This window comes from Bos indicus, chromosome 18 (genome assembly GCF_029378745.1).
Source record: "Bos indicus isolate NIAB-ARS_2022 breed Sahiwal x Tharparkar chromosome 18, NIAB-ARS_B.indTharparkar_mat_pri_1.0, whole genome shotgun sequence".
NCBI lineage: Eukaryota > Metazoa > Chordata > Mammalia > Artiodactyla > Bovidae > Bos > Bos indicus.
The window spans coordinates 37628956-37646344 of NC_091777.1; the positions used below are offsets into that span (position 1 = coordinate 37628956).

Genomic DNA, 17389 nt, shown 5'->3' on the forward strand with positions numbered 1-17389 from the left:
TTATGTCTTCAATATTTAGAATGGTGTCTGGCACTTCAGATCAGATCAGATCAGATCAGTCGCTCAGTCATGTCTGACTCTTTGCAACCCCATGAATCGCAGCACGCCAGGCCTCCCTGTCCATCACCAACTCCCGGAGTTCACTCAGACTCACGTCCATCAAGTCAGTGATGCCATCCAGCCATCTCATTCTCTGTCGTCCCCTTCTCCTCTTGCCTCCAATCCCTCCCAGCATCAGAGTCTTTCACATGAGTCAACTCTTCGCGTGAGGTGGCCAAAGTACTGGAGTTTCAGCTTTAGCATCATTCCTTCCAAAGAAATCCCAGGGCTGATCTCCTTCAGAATGGACTGGTTGGATCTCCTTGCAGTCCAAGGGACTCTCAAGAGTCTTCTCCAACACCACAATTCAAAAGCATCAATTCTGCGGTGCTCAGCCTTCTTCAAAGTCCAACTCTCACATCCATATATGACCACAGGAAAAACCATAGCCTTGACTAGACGGACCTTTGTTGGCAAAGTAGTATCTCTGCTTTTGAATATGCTGTCTAGGTTGGTCATAACTTTCCTTCCAAGGAGCAAGTGTCTTTTAATTTCATGGCTGCAATCACCATTTGCAGTGATTTTGGTGCCCAGAAAACTAAAGTCTGACACTGTTTCACTGTTTCCCCATCTATTTCCCATGAAGTGATGGGACCGGATGCCATGATCTTCGTTTTCTGAATGTTGAGCTTTAAGCCAACTTTTTCACTCTCCACTTTCACCTTCATCAAGAGGCTTTTGAGTTCCTCTTCACTTTCTGCCATAAGGGTGGTGTCATCTGCATATCTGAGGTTATTGATATTTCTCCCGGCAATCTGGATTCCAGCTTGTGTTTCTTCCAGTCCAGCGTTTCTCATGATGTACTCTGCATAGAAGTTAAATAAACAGGGTGACAATATACAGCCTTGACGGACTCCTTTTCCTATTTGGAACCTGTTGTCCCTTGGCCAGTTCTAACTGTTGCTTCCTGACCTGCATACAGATTTCTCAAGAGGCAGGTCAGGTGGTCTGGTATTCCCATCTCTTTCAGAATTTTCCACACTTTATTGTGATCCACACAGTCAAAGGCTTTGGCATAGTCAATAAAGCAGAAGTAGATGTTTTTCTGGAACTCTCTTGCTTTTTCTTGCATCCAGCAGATATTAGATATTTGATCTCTGGTTCCTCTGCCTTTTCTAAAACCATCTTGAACATCAGGAAGTTCACTGTTCACATATTGCTGAAGCCTGGCTTGGAGAATTTTAAGCATTACTTTACTAGTGTGTGAGATGAGTGCAACTGTGCGGTAGTTTGAGCATTCTTTGGCATTGCCTTTCTTTGGGATTGGAATGAAAACTGACCTTTTCCAGTCCTGTGGCCACTGCTGAGTTTTCCAAATTTGCTGGCATATTGAGTGCAGCACTTTCACAGCATCATCTTTCAGGATTTGAAATAGCTCAACTGGAATTCTATCACCTCCACTAGCTTTGTTCGTAGTGATGCTTTCTAAGGCCCACTTGACTTCACATTCCAGGATGTCTGGCTCTAGATGAATGATCACACCATTGTGATTATCTGGGTCATGAAGATCTTTTTTGTACAGTTCTTCTGTGTATTCTTGCCACCTCTTCTTAATATCTTCTGCTTCTGTTAGGTCCATACCATTTCTGTCCTTTATTGAGCCCATCTTTGCATGAAATGTTCCTTTGGCATCTCTGAGTTTCTTGAAGAAATCTCTAGTCTTTCCCATTCTGTTGTTTTCCTCTATTTCTTTGCATTGATCGCTGAGGAAGGCTTTCTTATCTCTTCTCGCTATTCTTTGGAACTCTGCATTCAGATGTTTATATCTTTCCTTTTCTCCTTTGCTTTTTGCTTCTCTTCTTTTCACAGCTATTTGTAAGGCCTCCCCAGACAGCCATGTTGCCTTTTTGCATTTCTTTTCCATGGGGATGGTCTTGATCCCTGTCTCCTGTACAATGTCATGAACCTCATTCCATAGCTCATCAGGCACTCTATCTATCAGATCTAGGCCCTTAAATCTATTTCTCACTTCCTCTGTATAGTCATAAGGGATTTGATATAGGTCATACCTGAATGGTCTAGTGGTTTTCCCTACTTTCTTCAATTTAAGTCTGAATTTGGCAATAAGGAGTTCATGGTCTGAGCCACAGTCAGCTCCTGGTCTTGTTTTTGCTGACCGTATAGAGCTTCTCCATCTTTGGCTGCAAAGAATATAATCAATCTGATTTCGATGTTGACCATCTGGTGATGTCCATGTATAGAGTCTTCTCTTGTGTTGTTGGAAGAGGGTGTTTGTTATGACCAGTGCATTTTCTTGGCAAAACTCTTATCAGTCTTTGCCCTGCTTCATTCCGTATTCCAAGGCCAAATTTGCCTGTTACTCCAGGTGTTTCTTGACTTCCTACTTTTGCATTCCAGTCCCCTATAATGAAAAGGACATCTTTTTTGGGTGTTAGTTCTAAAAGGTCTTGTAGGTCTTCATAGAACCATTCAACTTCAGCTTCTTCAGCGTTACTGGTTGGGGCATAGACTTGGATTACTGTGATATTGAATGGTTTGCCTTGGAAAGGAACAGAGATCATTCTGTCGTTTTTGGATTGCATCCAAGTACTGCATTTCGGACTCTTTTGTTGACCATGATGGCTACTCCATTTCTTCTGAGGGATTCCTGCCCGCAGTAGTAGACGTAATGATCATCTGAGTTAAATTCATCCATTCCAGTCCATTTCAGTTCGCTGATTCCTAGAATGTCGACATTCACTCTTGCCATCTCTTGTTTGACACTTCCAATTTGCCTTGATTCATGGACCTGACATTCCAGGTTCCTATGCAATATTGCTCTTTACAGCATCGGACCTTGCTTCTATCACCAGTCACATCCACAGCTGGGTATTCTTTTGCTTTGGCTCCATCCCTTCATTCTTTCTGGAGTTATTTCTCTACTGATCTCCAGTAGCATATTGGGCACCTACTGATCTGGGGAGTTTTTCTTTCAGTATCCTATCATTTTGCCTTTTCATACTGTTCATGGAGTTCTCAAGGCAAGAATACTGGTTTGCCATTCCCTTCTCCAGTGGACCACATTCTGTCTGGCACTTATTAAGTAGTAAATAATTGTTGAAATGGTGGATGATACCAATATTAGAAATCTGGGACTCATCCTATGATTCTCTCATGCTCTGGCTTTCTACTTCTAATCAGTACCTGAGTTGTACAGATTTTTTACTCTTGATTTTTCCAAAATCTGTCTCCTCTTCCCTCATTCTGCTACTGCTCTCTTGGTTTATACCATTAGTACCTATGTGGTTTCTAAGCCCCTAGTCAAGGACTGACACTGCATAGAACTTTTTTCTTCCTGATAGCTGTTAGGAGAAACCAATCAGCTATTCTTTGTGCTACTATGATATCCCCACTTCTGCAATAGGACCTCTAGGGCTTACTTACCTTTTACTGTGTTCATCTCCTTTTACAATATTGTAATCCCTCTGGATACAGGAACAACATCTTTCTGTTTTTTTTTTTTTTTATTCCTGACACCTAGCACAGTGCCTGGCATATAGTAGATAGCCACTAAACGTTTGTGACGGCGCAGGAGCGCAGCCGAGAGGAGCTACCTTGTGCCCAAGGGCAGGGGCTGTGGCTGAGGGGAGCTACCCTGCTTCCAAGGTAAGGAGCAGCAGCCACACTTTCCTGGGGCAGCCGTGAAGAGAGACCCCATGTCCAAGGTAAGAGAAACCCAAGTAAGACGGTAGGCACTGAGAGAGGGGATCAGAGGGCAGACAGACTGAAACTACAATCACAGACAACTAGCCAATATGATCACACAGACCACAGCCTTGTTTAACTCAATGAAACTAAGCCATGCCTTGTGGGGCCACCCAAGATGGCCAGGTCATGGTGGAGAGGTCTGAAAGAATGTGGTCCACTGGAGAAGGGAATGGCAAACCACTTCAGTATTTTTGCCTTGAGAACCCCATGAACAGTATGAAAAGGCAAAATGATAGGACACTGAAAGATGAACTCCCCAGGTCAGTAGGTGCCCAATATGCTACTGGAGATCAGTGGAGAAATAACTCCAGAAAGAATGAAGGGATGGAGCCAAAGCAAAAACAACACCCAGTTGTGAATGGGACTGGTGATGGAAGCAGAGTTCGATGCTGTAAAGAGCAATATTGCATAGGAACCTGGAATGTCAGGTCCATGAATCAAGGCAAATTGGAAGTGGTCAAACAGGAGATGACAAGAGTGAACATCTACATTCTAGGAATCAGTGAACTAAGATGGACTGGAATGGGTGAATTTAACTCAGATGACCATTATACCTACTGCTGTGGGAAGGAATACCTTAGAAGAAGTGGAGTAGCCATCATAGTCAACAAGAGAATCCGAAATGCAGTACTTGGATGCAATCTCAAAAACGACAGAATGATCTCTGTTCCTTTCCAAGGCAAACCATTCAATATTATGGTAATCCAAGTCTATGCCTTACCAGCAACACTGAAGAAGCTGAAGCTGAACAGTTCTATGAAGACCTACAAGACTTTCTAGAACTAACACTGAAAAAAAGATGTCCTTTTCATTATAAGGGACTGGAATGCAAAAGTAGGAAGTCAAGAAACACCTGGAGTAACAGGTGAATTTGGCCTTGGAGTACAGAATGAAGCAGGGCAAAGGCTAACAGAGTTTTGCCAAGAGAACGCACTGGTCATAACAAACACCCTCTTCCAACAACACAAGAGAAGACTCTACACATGGACATCACCAGATGGTCGACACCGAAATCAGATTGATTATATTCTTTGCAGCCAAAGATGGAGAAGCTCTATACGGTCAGCAAAAACAAGACTGGGAGCTGACTGTGGCTCAGATCATGAACTCCTTATTGCCAAATTCAGACTGAAATTGAAGAAAGTGGAGAAAACCACTAGACCATTCAGGTATGACCTATATCAAATCCCTTATGACTATACAGAGGAAGTGAGAAATAGATTTAAGGGACTAGATCTGATAGACAGTGTGCCTCATGAACTGTGGATGGAGGTTCGTGACATTGTACAGGAGACAGGAATCAACACCATCCCCTAGAAAAAGAAATGCAGAAAAGCAAAATGGCTGTCTGGGGAGGCCTTACAAATAGCTGTGAAAAGAAGAGAAGCGAAAAGCAAAGGAGAAAAGGAAAGATATACCCATTTGAATGCAGAGTTCCAAAGAATAGCAAGGAGAGATAAGAAAGCCTTCCTCAGTGATCAATGCAGAGAAATAGAGGAAACCAACAAAATGGGAAAGACTAGAGATTTCTTCAAGAAAATTAGAGATACCAAGGGAACATTTCATGCAAAGATGGGCTCAATAAAGGACAGAAATGGTAGGGGCCTAACAGAAGCAGAAGATAAGAGGTGGCAAGAATACACAGAAGAACTGTACAAAAAAGATCTTCATGGCCCAGTTAATCACGATGGTGTGATCACTGACCTAGAGCCAGACATCCTGGAATGTGAAGTCAAGTGGGCCTTAGAAAGCATCACTACGAACAAAGCTAGTGGAGGTGATAGAATTCCAGTTGAGCTATTTCAAATCCTGAAAGATGATGCTGTGAAAGTGCTGCACTCAATATGCCAGCAAATTTGGAAAACTCAGCAGTGGCCACAGGACTGGAAAAGGTCAGTTTTCATTCCAATCCCAAAGAAAGGCAATGCCAAAGAATGCTCAAACTACCGCACAGTTGCACTCATCTCACACGCTAGTAAAGTAATGCTTAAAATTCTCCAAGCCAGGCTTCAGCAATATGTGAACCGTGAACTTCCTGATGTTCAAGCGGGTTTTAGAAAAGGCAGAGGAGCCAGAGATCAAATATCCAACATCTGCTGGATGCAAGAAAAAGCAAGAGAGTTCCAGAAAAACATCTACTTCTGCTTTATTGACTATGCCAAAGCCTTTGACTGTGTGGATCACAATAAAGTGTGGAAAATTCTGAAAGAGATGGGAATACCAGACCACCTGACCCGCCTCTTGAGAAATCTGTATGTAGGTCAGAAAGCAACAGTTAGAACTGGACATGGAACAACAGACTGGTTCCAAATAGGAAAAGGAGCACATCAAGGCTGTATATTGTCACCCTGTTTATTTAACTTCTATGCAGAGTACATCATGAGAAACCCTGGGCTGGAGGAAGCATAAGCTGGAATCCAGATTGCTGGGAGAAATATCAGTAACCTCAGATATGCAGATGACACCACCCTTATGGCAGAAAGTGAAGAGGAACTCAAAAGCCTCTTGATGAAAGTGAAAGAGGAGAGTGAAAAAGTTGGCTTAAAGCTCAACATTCAGAAAACGAAGATCATGGCATCCGGTCCCATCACTTCATGGGAAATAGATGGGGAAACAGTGGATACAATGTCAGACTTTAGTTTTCTGGGCTCCAAAATCACTGCAAATGGTGATTGCAGCCATGAAATTAAAAGACACTTGCTCCTTGGAAGGAAAGTTATGACCAACCTAGACAGCATATTCAAAAGCAGAGATATTACTTTGCCAACAAAGGTCCGTCTAGTCAAGGCTATGGTTTTTCCAGTGGTCATGTATGGATGTGAGACTTGGACTATAAAGAAAGATGAGTGCCAAAGAATTGATGCTTTTGAATTGTGGTGTTGGAGAAGACTCTTGAGAGTCCCTTGGACTGCAAGGAGATCCAACCAGTCCATCGTAAAGGAGATCAGTCCTGGGTGTTCTTTGGAAGGACTGATGTTGTAGGTGAAACTCCAATACTTTGGTCACCTGATGTGAAGAGCTGACTCATTTGAAAAGACCCTGATGCTGGGAAGGATTGAGGGCAGGAGAAGGGGACGACAGAGGACGAGATGGTTGGATGGCATCACCGACTCGATGGACATGTGTTTGAGTGGACTCCAGGAGTTGATGATGGACAGGGAGGCCTGGCATGCTGCAATTCATGGGGTCGCAGAGTCGGACACGACTGAGCGACTGAACTGAAACGTTTGCAAGAAAATGAGTAAATGCAAATGGATGAGTCTGCCTAAATGGGGCCATTTGAAAACAGCTACAATAAAATACCTAAAATTTTGATATATAGATAATGGTGTTTACCTTGTAAATTTAAAATTTTATAATCAAATTCACCCATTGTAATTAAGCCTCAGTGAGTAATGGTTGATAAACTTGCTTTTGGAATTACTGTGCTCTGCATTCCAGTATCTTCAGTTCTAATGCTTAATGTTTTTTTTTAAATAATTTTGTATGGTAAAATTAAAAAGATATCATCTCCATTTTTTTCTTATAGAGATTTAAAAATAACTTAGAGTAAAGAACCCCATCTTATATACAAGTTTTAGAAAATATTTTTTTTTCTTGCCCTTTGTGTCTTTTGATATCTTTGAAATATACAGGGCTACCCTGGTGGCTCAGATGGTAAAGAATCTGCCTGCAATGCAGGGGACCTGGGCTCAATCCCTGGGTCAGGAAGGTCCCTTGGAGAAGGAAATGGCAACCCACTCCAGTATTCTTGCCTAGAGAATTCCATGGACTGAAGAGCCTGGTGGACTATAGTCCATAGGGTTGCAAAGAGTCAGGCGCAACTGAGCAACTAACACACACACACACACACAAATACATTTCATATATCTAAAATAATTTAGGAAAACTGTAAATAAAATTATTCATACATCCTAAGACTCTAATCTAACCATGGGTGATTTGACTTTTCATTCTTATTTTTGCTACAATACTCACTCCATGTGTATCTTTTGTTTTTTAAAATATTGAAATCAGAATATATAAGCCCATATTGGTTACCAGGAACCTGTAAGTTTGTACTATTTCCAGACAATGAATATACAGTATATTTTGCATGTAATTTTTATCTCCTTCCATCAAGTGTAACAATATGTTGTATTTGCCATGGGCCTTTAAAGCTTCAGTGTTGTGAAGAGCTCTGCATGAAATTTTAAAGAGACTGGACCTTTCATCTGCACAGCAGCAGGGCACCTTGCTATAGGGACAAGAAAGGGGGAGAGAGAGAGAACATTTCTGAAGCAATAGCAAAAAATAACAGCAGAAGCAATTATTTCATCAAAGGTTGATTTTTTTCTTTATTCCCTATATATATGTGTGTGTGTGTGTGTATATATATATATTTTTTTTTTTTTTTCAAATTTCTTAGCTGGAGATTGCTGTATTGCCTTCGTCTTCATCTCCTGGTGTATGTTTAATTTGCCTGTTTCACATGGTCAAAATGGGCATAAATTCATAAATGAAAAATATTTATTCTAGGAAGTGGTGTTATTGATAACAGTATTTAAATACATGTGCACAAGATATGCAAGCTGGGAATGATGCAAAGAACTAAATTTAGCATTCACTAGGGTTCTTAGTGTGTTTATCTACTTGGGGATGTGAGTGATAAAGATACGTTTTCTTCTGGACTTCATTTTTTCTCTTTTTTCTCCCATTAACCTTAGCATAAACTGACTGCCCTGGGAGGGTAAGAGAGTTTCTCTCTGTCTCTGTGGCTAATATTGACATACTTTTTTTGGGGGTTGGGACTGGGCATCCCTGACTGTGAAGTGAATGAGTACTTAGCACTTACAGCAAGAATGTTATTTTACTGGCAGTGAGAAAAACCAAATATAACCCACCATTTCCTTTTACTGTGACCCTGAGATTGCATCAAAATGAAATGCCTGGGCTTTCCTGTGTATAGGATCTGAACTTCTCACTCAAACGAAGCTTGGTAGTCTTCCAGAGAGCTTTCTGCATTTTTGGAGTTGGAAGAATCATGTTGTGTTCTGGGTATTAAACTTGGTAGTATTTTCTTCCCTGTTCTGCTGTTTAGTCTTGGATGACTTGCTCTAACTTCTCTCTGTCTCCATTTTCATTCTCTTTAAACTGTTGAGAGGGTTAATAAAATACTTAACTGAACTTTGAGGTTTCTGAAGGAAGCTCCATCTCCCCATATTACTTTCCTATTTATTTTGTAACTAACTGTAAGCTTAGTGGCTCAAAAAGAAAGCACATTTATTCTCTTCCAATTCTGGAAGTCAAAAGTCTAAAATGAGTCTCAAGGAGTTAAGGGTGTTGATGGAGCTATGTTCCCTCTGGAGGCTCCAGGGGAAGAATCTGTTTCCTTGTCTTTTCCAGATTATAGGAAAAGACTACCTTCCTTGGCTCATGGCCTCTTCTTCCGTCTACAAGGTGCATCGCTCCAACCTGAGCTTCTATCACCCTATGTCTTTCTCTAGAGCCTTAATCACACATGAAAAGTTCTCATTAGCAGGTAAGGTAACATAGTCACAGGTTCCAGGAATTAAGGCATGGACATCTTTGTCAGGGGGAGGTATTATCCAGTTTATCACCCCTTCAACATTAAACTACTTAAAATTTTTGTAATCCTTCTGTTGCTTCTTTCCTCTTCTTCCCATCCTTAACTGGCAATGATTGTGAAATTCTTAAATGTACAAGAGAAAAGTTTCGTTGACATCCTCTCCGCAGTTGCTCTTAAGAGTCAAGCAGTGATTAGCTTCAGAGGAGTAAACTTCTTTCTGAGATGACACCCTAAGTATTTGAGAGTGTTTTCCCTGTATCTTTGAGAGGCCTGTGGACTGTGAGGAAGCAGATTTTTAGGGTCCATTGCTTTAGGTTCAGCCTGAACCTAAATGTTTGAATTCCAGCTACTCTATGCTTTCTCAGTGGGTGGTTATACTTCATCCTCTTACATTTGTGATAAACCTCTCTTCATTTTTTAATCAACCCACATTCTGACCTGCTGCTTATACTTTTAGGAAGTAAAACTTAGTCATCTAAACTTCACCCTCTCTTTTCCGTAGCACGTGGTATATATTTTTATTATAACTCCCATCTCTTAGTATTATAAGTCTGTGTCTCCTAAAAAATGGACGTGTTCAAGGGCAGAAATCCCACCTTACTTACCTTCTTATTTCCTTCACTAAAATGGTGATTGGCACAGAGTAAGCACTTAGCATGTATTTTTCTGAACAAGTGAATTACTAAACAACTTTAAGTGTATCCCCATACCCTATAGACTGAAGCCCAAACCTCAGCAGATTATGAAATCTTTAGTTTCCCTTCTTCCCTCTTCCTGTTCCCTATTTACTATTCAATTCATGGCCTCCCTGTGTTGTACTGCTTTCTGTTCTCCAAGTTACTTTTGATTTTATCTTCAAATCTTTGTTTCCAATGAGATAATATATAAATTAACATTTGAGGAGATTTGATCTGAGCCTCAGTACAAAACATTTTACTGGTATTTAGTCCTTATAATAATCCAATGTAATTTGTAGTTTACATCTTACATATCAAAATTCTAATGCTTGGAGAGATTACACAACTTCCCCTAGACCACATGGCTATTAAGGAGTAGCTCTGGGGTTTAATGGAGAAGGCAATGGCAACCCACTCCAGTACTCTTGCCCGGAAAATCCCATGGACGGAGGAGACTGGTAGGCTGCAGTCCATGGGGTCACTAAGATTCAGACACGACTGAACGACTTCAGTTGCACTTTTCACTTTCATGCATTGGAGAAGGAAATGGCAACCCACTCCAGTGTTCTTGCCTGGAGAATCCCAGGGACGGGGGAGCCTGGTGGGCTGCCATCAATGGGGTTGCACAGAGTCAGACACAACTGAAGCGACTTAACAGCAGCAGCAGCAGCAGCAGCTGAGGTTTAAACTCAACAGCTGAGGTGTGGAGCCTATACTGATTATTCTCTCTGCCTCCTGAAGGGATGATTAGCACTTTCCATAAAACTCTGCATTCCTTTTGTGCCCAACATAGTGCTTAAAAAACCTACATCTATTTAGGATTGAGGGTTGGGGTGAAGGTTTAATTATGATGGCTCTTTTATGGCTGTAAATCAAAAAGAGCACTGGTAGAGCCACTCTGGAGAACTTCTTGGAATCCGTTTCCAACCACATCTCAATCAGCGATAGCCAAAAATGCCTGAGAATTAATTTCCAAAGAAACAGTAGTCATTACATGACTGAACCAAACATCAGCCATCCCTTCCTTTTACCTCATTGATGTCCAAGCCTTTTTTGTTTAAAGCAGTGTAATCCATTCTTGAAAAAAAATCTCATGTAGACCTCTAATATACAAAATAGGTAAAAGTGTACATGAATTTTCAAAATATTAGTGGGTCCTTCCAGAATTTTTACATAAATCTCTTTCTCAAGCTTAAGGACACAGCATCCTTCCCTCCAACTCCTTTCTTGCACCCTGACTTACCCCAATTCCGTATGTGTTAATGCCAGGTCTGTGGGGAGAAGCCAGGTGGCCTAGGTTTATGATGGATTTGTGATATATATATATATATATTCTTCAGCAATGGATTGTGTCATTCACTTAGACTGAATTTGGAACAGAATTAAAATATCCAAAAAGAGTGGAAATATACCTGAAAGACCATAGACGTTTCTAATAGAAAAGAAGCTCACTTAAGGCCCATGTTGGAGCTATTCATTCTCTAAAAGGCATTCTGGAATGACATTGCCTTGGTGAATCCACAGTCTAGGCACTGGCCTTTATGCTGGAACACTGAGAAATTTCAGTTTGTTCATATAGCATGTGCCCCTGTTGGTGGAACCAAACGTATCCCTGGACCAAGGTTCTTGTTGACTCTTTGAATAGGTACTATCACCATGTGCTTGTCTGAAACCTTTGTTCTGTGCTTCCATGGCTAAGCTATACTTGTTTTACTTGACCTATTATATCCTTAGCTATATTAGCACATACAGCAAGAATATCATCCAGTATTGCTGACTCTGAAGACTTTCTGCTTCTGTGACAGGAGAGGGGATACCATTCATGATAGTTAAAAACTTAGGTGTTGAATTAAACAGGGCTGAATTCAAATCCTTGGCACTACCATGTGCATATAGGCTATGTGATCCTTGCTAATTTCCTTAACCTCTCTAAGTTCATTTTCCCTTCAATAAAATAAAAACAACTGAGGGTTGTTGTTGAAATTGAGTGAGATACGATGTGTGAAAGTCCCTGGTGGTTGGCCTAGGAGATTGCTTGGAGATTGGTAACTGCGAACTTTGTTACTATTTTAGGCAGCCTCTCATCTCTCTCCTTTGATCCTTTCTGTGTTGATTTTCAAGTTTAACTTTCTGCTTGTTTTTTCTTAATTCCAGATTCCAGGAGGATGCCCCACAGTAGTCTTGAAATGCCAAACATGATATCCCTGGCACAGCTAGCTGCTCAGTGTCTCCTCTCCTCTGCCACTGAGGAAATCATGCTCCAGGAGCTCCCAATGCCAGTCCTGGCTCTCATCTGTGTGCGGTGCTGACTATTCCATGGCTGTGAACCAGGATGTAAGTGGGGATTTCCTCTGTGAAGCAACAGCTCTTTCTTTGACTCCTTGATTGAATGAGTCTGTGCTCTGCCCCTTTCTCCTGATCAAGTATGTGTAGTATAAACAAATTGTATGCACATCACATATATCTGTGCTTGTGGGACATTCAAGTGATACATAAATATGTAAAAACTTACTATTTTCCTTCATTCTCTCAGCTGCACTCCCCCTGTTAACTGAGCATGGCTATTATTTTAGTGTATATCATTCTAGCCTTTTTTCTGTGCAATTATATACTTAATAAAAAATGGTGTTATACTCTTTTTTGGCAACCTGCCTTTTAAATTTAACATTTCTTGATCTTTTCATGTCCACGTATACAAATCTATCACATTCTTCTAAATTTTTGCATAGTTTTCCGCAGATGGGTGAGTCAGTGTTTACCTGAGAGTATTGATGAATACTTAGTTTTTCAGTTTTTTTTTTATATTAAAAACAAGGTTTCAGTGAATATTTTTGGGTTAAAAGGCATGTTCCCAATTAACATCCTAAAAGCCATGCCACAGTACTAAAGCCTATTTCTTCTGTACACAGTGATCAATATTGGATTTTATTTAATCTTTAAAATTTTTAATAATCTGGGTAAAATCCTTATTTAAACATACTTTTTTCTGATTATATGTGAGACTAATCTCCTTTGCATGTTTTTCATTTGTACTTATGAATCCTTTCAATGTATTTTTCTCAGTTTTATTGTGGGTTGTCTTTTTTTTTTAAATGACTTTATTAGAAGCTCTTTGTATGCTATTGGTTTTTAGCTCTTTGTTGGATATACCATAACTATTTTCTCCTAGTTACCTTTGCAAAATGGTGTTCTTTGTATTTTTTACTATATATAGAAGTTTTAAATTTTATCTAGTTCTTGTTTTCTTACTGTGACACTTACGATATGTTGTATTTGTAAAGGGATATGAAGGTGTAAAATCAGTCTCCTTTGTGGTGAAACAGGCTAATATTAATCACACATCACAAGTTAGAAAAGCAAAGCAGAAACAGTTTAAATATCTGTTGTAAATTCCAGCTACTTAACTTTCTAATCAAATCAAGTATTTATGGAACACCAATGTGTTTTGTGTGTTAGATAATGAAAAATATAAACTATGGACTCTAGAGAGCATTTGTATGTGAAACACAAATATTTAGCTACACTTTGAGAAAACCATATGGCATTTTTTAGCTTAAGTGCTAATGTTTTTTTTTTTTTTTTATAGAAAGAAGTAATATCAGAAGTCAAAGGTCAACAGAGAACATACACTGGTACCTGTTAAAGGCCATGAGCATAGTAGAATACTTGAATTGAGGCTTAAAGCCTGGGAAAGATACAGTTATGAGGTTGTAGGGTCTGTAGCTGTTATCTATTTCTGCATAAAAACCACCTCAAATCTTAATGGCTGAGAAAGTACCTGTTTAATTTAGCTCAATATTATATTGCAGGTTGACATTGTTGGTTGGGGTTAGTGGGCAGTTCATCTAATGTGGGCTAAACTTGACTAACCTTGGCTGGGCTCCTTATATAGTAACAGTCAACTGGCAGATTGCCAGGGCTGATTGATTTATGATCCACAAGATCACATCTGGGACAACTGGGATGACTGGGGCCATTTCCCACATGGACTTGGAACCTCTAACAGGCTAGCCTGAGTTTATTTCCATGGTGGACACAGAAGTCCAAGAGTTTGAGAATGAAAGCTGGAATGTCTCTTGAGGCCTAGGCTCAGAATAAGTGTAGTGTCATTTATGTGTATTCTGATGGTCACAGCTACAAGACCAGCCAAGATTCAAGGGTTCTCTACCTCTTGTTGGAAGGTGCTGAAATAGTGTGACTCTTTTGTAGTCGACTCCAGGAGTTGAGTTCAGACTCACGTTTACTGAGTGATTTAACCCTTGCAGTTAAATGTGATGACTATGCTCAAAATCTATCTTTGACAAAGCCTAGTAGAAATACCAATATAAATAGCAGCAAGGTAAAAATCTGAATACAAATGACTTTTTCTTCAGCCAAATGAGTATTGACTTTTTAGGAAACCTTTTTTTCAACTTGTTTTAAATAGATCAGTTAGGAACATGATGTCTGGATTGCTAGGCTGGCCAGAGTGATGTATGGTTATCTTGCCTTCCCACTCCTTTGAAAAAAAAGCAAAACATACTGAAAGGGTGAAGGAGATGTGGTGTTTAGTTCTGTTAAAAAATGCCATGGTCATGAATGCAGAGCATTAAAAAAGCTACACATGACAGTTCTCCAATTTAAAAGAGCCAGCTTCAAGTCTTGATTTCTTTATCTTTATTTTCAACTTAGTTGACTTTGCAGTTTCTGATTTCAGTGATTGGTGTAATTCCTCTTATCTTATTTTGGTTTTGTAGAAGCAGTTCTAGAAATTTTGTCAATTCTTGTTTTTACTATGCGGAGGTAAGGGGAGGTGGCCAAAAAGTCCTTTCTCTAATAAGCTTCTCTCCCCTAAAGTGACCATGATAGCTTCTCAATCCAGACAGTTATATGTGAGGTTTAGACAGAGCCAGGTAGACCTACTGGTTCATGTCTTTGTTTATAAAGTTATCGTTTTTCGGTCAAACCTTTAACTCAGAATGAAACATGAGTAATGTCAGAGTGTAACATTAAAGGTAGAATACTAAAGATGATGCTTTATAAAAACTCAGGTTTATTTTTTCTTATTCTCAGTTCTTCCTTACTTAGGGACCAGATATACCTTAAGGTTGTTACATATTTATGCATAAAAATCCCAGTTTCCCTCTGATTCTTGTAAATGTACCAAATGATGCTAATTAAAATAAACACCCTGTTCAACAGAGAAACAGTGTATTATAGTAGAGCTGTCTGTGAATGCTAGAGCCAGAGTCTTGTTTGAATTAGGAGGATGTTTGCTAAGTTAAGGCGTCCTACAGAGATGTATAAGGTCAGAGCTTCCAGCAGTCCATACTGTCTTTATTGAGAGACGTATTTATATCTTCCAGACTAGTAATTAATCACTCAGTGGGGTTTTTTGGGGGACATCATGCTCACAGAGAATCTTTTTGTGCTGCCAGGAACCACAAAGCATGGGCACAATTAAAATGCTGATTTAATTTATTATATTGAGGCATGGAACAGGAATGTTTAAATGATGTTGACAGGGCCAGAATTTCAGAACTACCCTTTTAAAAATACAAAACAAATGCCTACGCCCATAAATTAAATTATATTAATAACATGTTTCTCTAAGTTGCTTAGAAGCAAAATAAATCTCTTGACATTAATTAAAATTTAAAGATATTGTATCATTTGTTGTTAATGTGCAGTCTTTGTTAGGGGAAATACATTTCAAAGTGATCTATTTGTGAAAATTAAATGGAGGAAAATTGCCTATTGAGCAAATGTCGTTTAATAAGGCTGCTTTTCTTAGAAATGTGGATTCTAAAGTAACAAATGTTTTTATATTCTAATAATGGTTTCTATTTTTGATCCTCTAAATATTGTCTTTGTTACTTGAATTTTGATATTTCCACACAGAACTTCATTGTCAGGGGGGTTATAAACTCTAAAAACCAGGAAGGCTTTCATATATTTTGGGGTATTGGATAACATGCAATTGCAAAAAGAATTGACGTGGTTAAGCATTTGGATCTCATTCAAAAATCACGGCAGGACCAGAAGCCAAAGGGTCCCATTAGCAGCCTCTAACTAGCTTTCCTCTAATGAATACTGTGTTCTGTGTCTTTAAGCTACACTTTCCTGGTGCCACACAAGCTAGAAACTGCAATGAGATAATGGATAGATGTTGTCAGCAAGGGAGAGCTAATAGTCACCTCTGTGTGGACCTCACATGAAGATAATGTACTGAAAAGTTGCACATCTCTACTGTTATGGGAGAAAGGTGGTTTTTCACTCTGATGCAGGTTTATTTTTTTTTGTGGCATTGGTACAGATGCATTTAACTTGGGCTTAAAGCTCATTATAGAATAAAACTGTTAGAAAATGTTAAAATTATGTGTTCTTCAGTGAATGAAATAAAGAAACCATAAACTATGCACATTGTTCCTTATCATGCTACTGCCTTTTTTTTGTGGACTTGATAGTCCAATTACAGTATAGGAATCAGACAACCCCTGTTGGTCTTGATAATTCTGGTGATGAGTGCAAATTGGATGGATGAAAGGGAGTAGTTGTTCTATGTGTGTTCCTCCACTGGTTAAAATTAAAGCCCTTACAGTGAAGTCAATATTTATTTTGTGACCACTTACATGGTGTGAGTTTCCTTCTGGGAAATATTCCTTTTTTTATGGAAAAACTCTTTGACTTATATGCTAAATAATAATTAACCATTTTTAACATTTTGTTTTTCCCCCACATCCATTTAGCTACCAAATCCTGTGGCTTCTACTCTTTAATGTCAAAATGTTTTGTTCCGTGCCCCTCCACAGGCTCCCAAACTGCCATCACTGCAAACGTTGGTTTGTTTATCTGTCTCCTTTACTAGACTGTAAACTATTAGACGGCTTGAATCACATCTTATTTGACTTGGGCACAGTGTCTGGCACATAATAGGCCTATATGTATTCCATGTATAAAGAAGGCTTTTATATAAACCATTTAATTCAGTCAGTCTCAACTGAGTGTGGGGGTGATTTTTGCCCTCCTCCCCACAATGGATTTTGGCGATGTCTGAAGACACTTCTGATTATTCTTACTGGAGTGTGTGTGTATACTACTGGTATCTGGTGGGTAGAGACCAGACATGTGGCTGAATATCTTACAGTGCACAGATTTGCAACAGGAAATATCAGGTCCAAAATGTCACTAGTGCCAAGGTTGAGAAATCGTGTTCTAACTTAATTTTCAAAGTATCTCTCTCAGGTAGATGGACAGTTTCTTCACTCAAGATATGAGAAAACACACTTGGAGAGATTAAATGACCATTCCAAGTCCTCTCAGCGGAAGGTAGTGACAGGACCAGGAACTTAACCCT

The 17389-nt window shown here is 39.6% G+C and overlaps 1 long non-coding RNA gene across 1 annotated transcript in view; it reads left to right on the top strand.

The window, feature by feature from the left end:
- The window catches only part of LOC139177089 (uncharacterized), a 210234-nt gene that overhangs the window by 73079 nt on the left and 119766 nt on the right, over positions 1–17389 (top strand). The window contains exon 3 of the long non-coding RNA XR_011561511.1: positions 12208–12387. This is a non-coding gene — a long non-coding RNA (uncharacterized lncRNA). The remainder of the gene's footprint in view (positions 1–12207; positions 12388–17389) is intronic.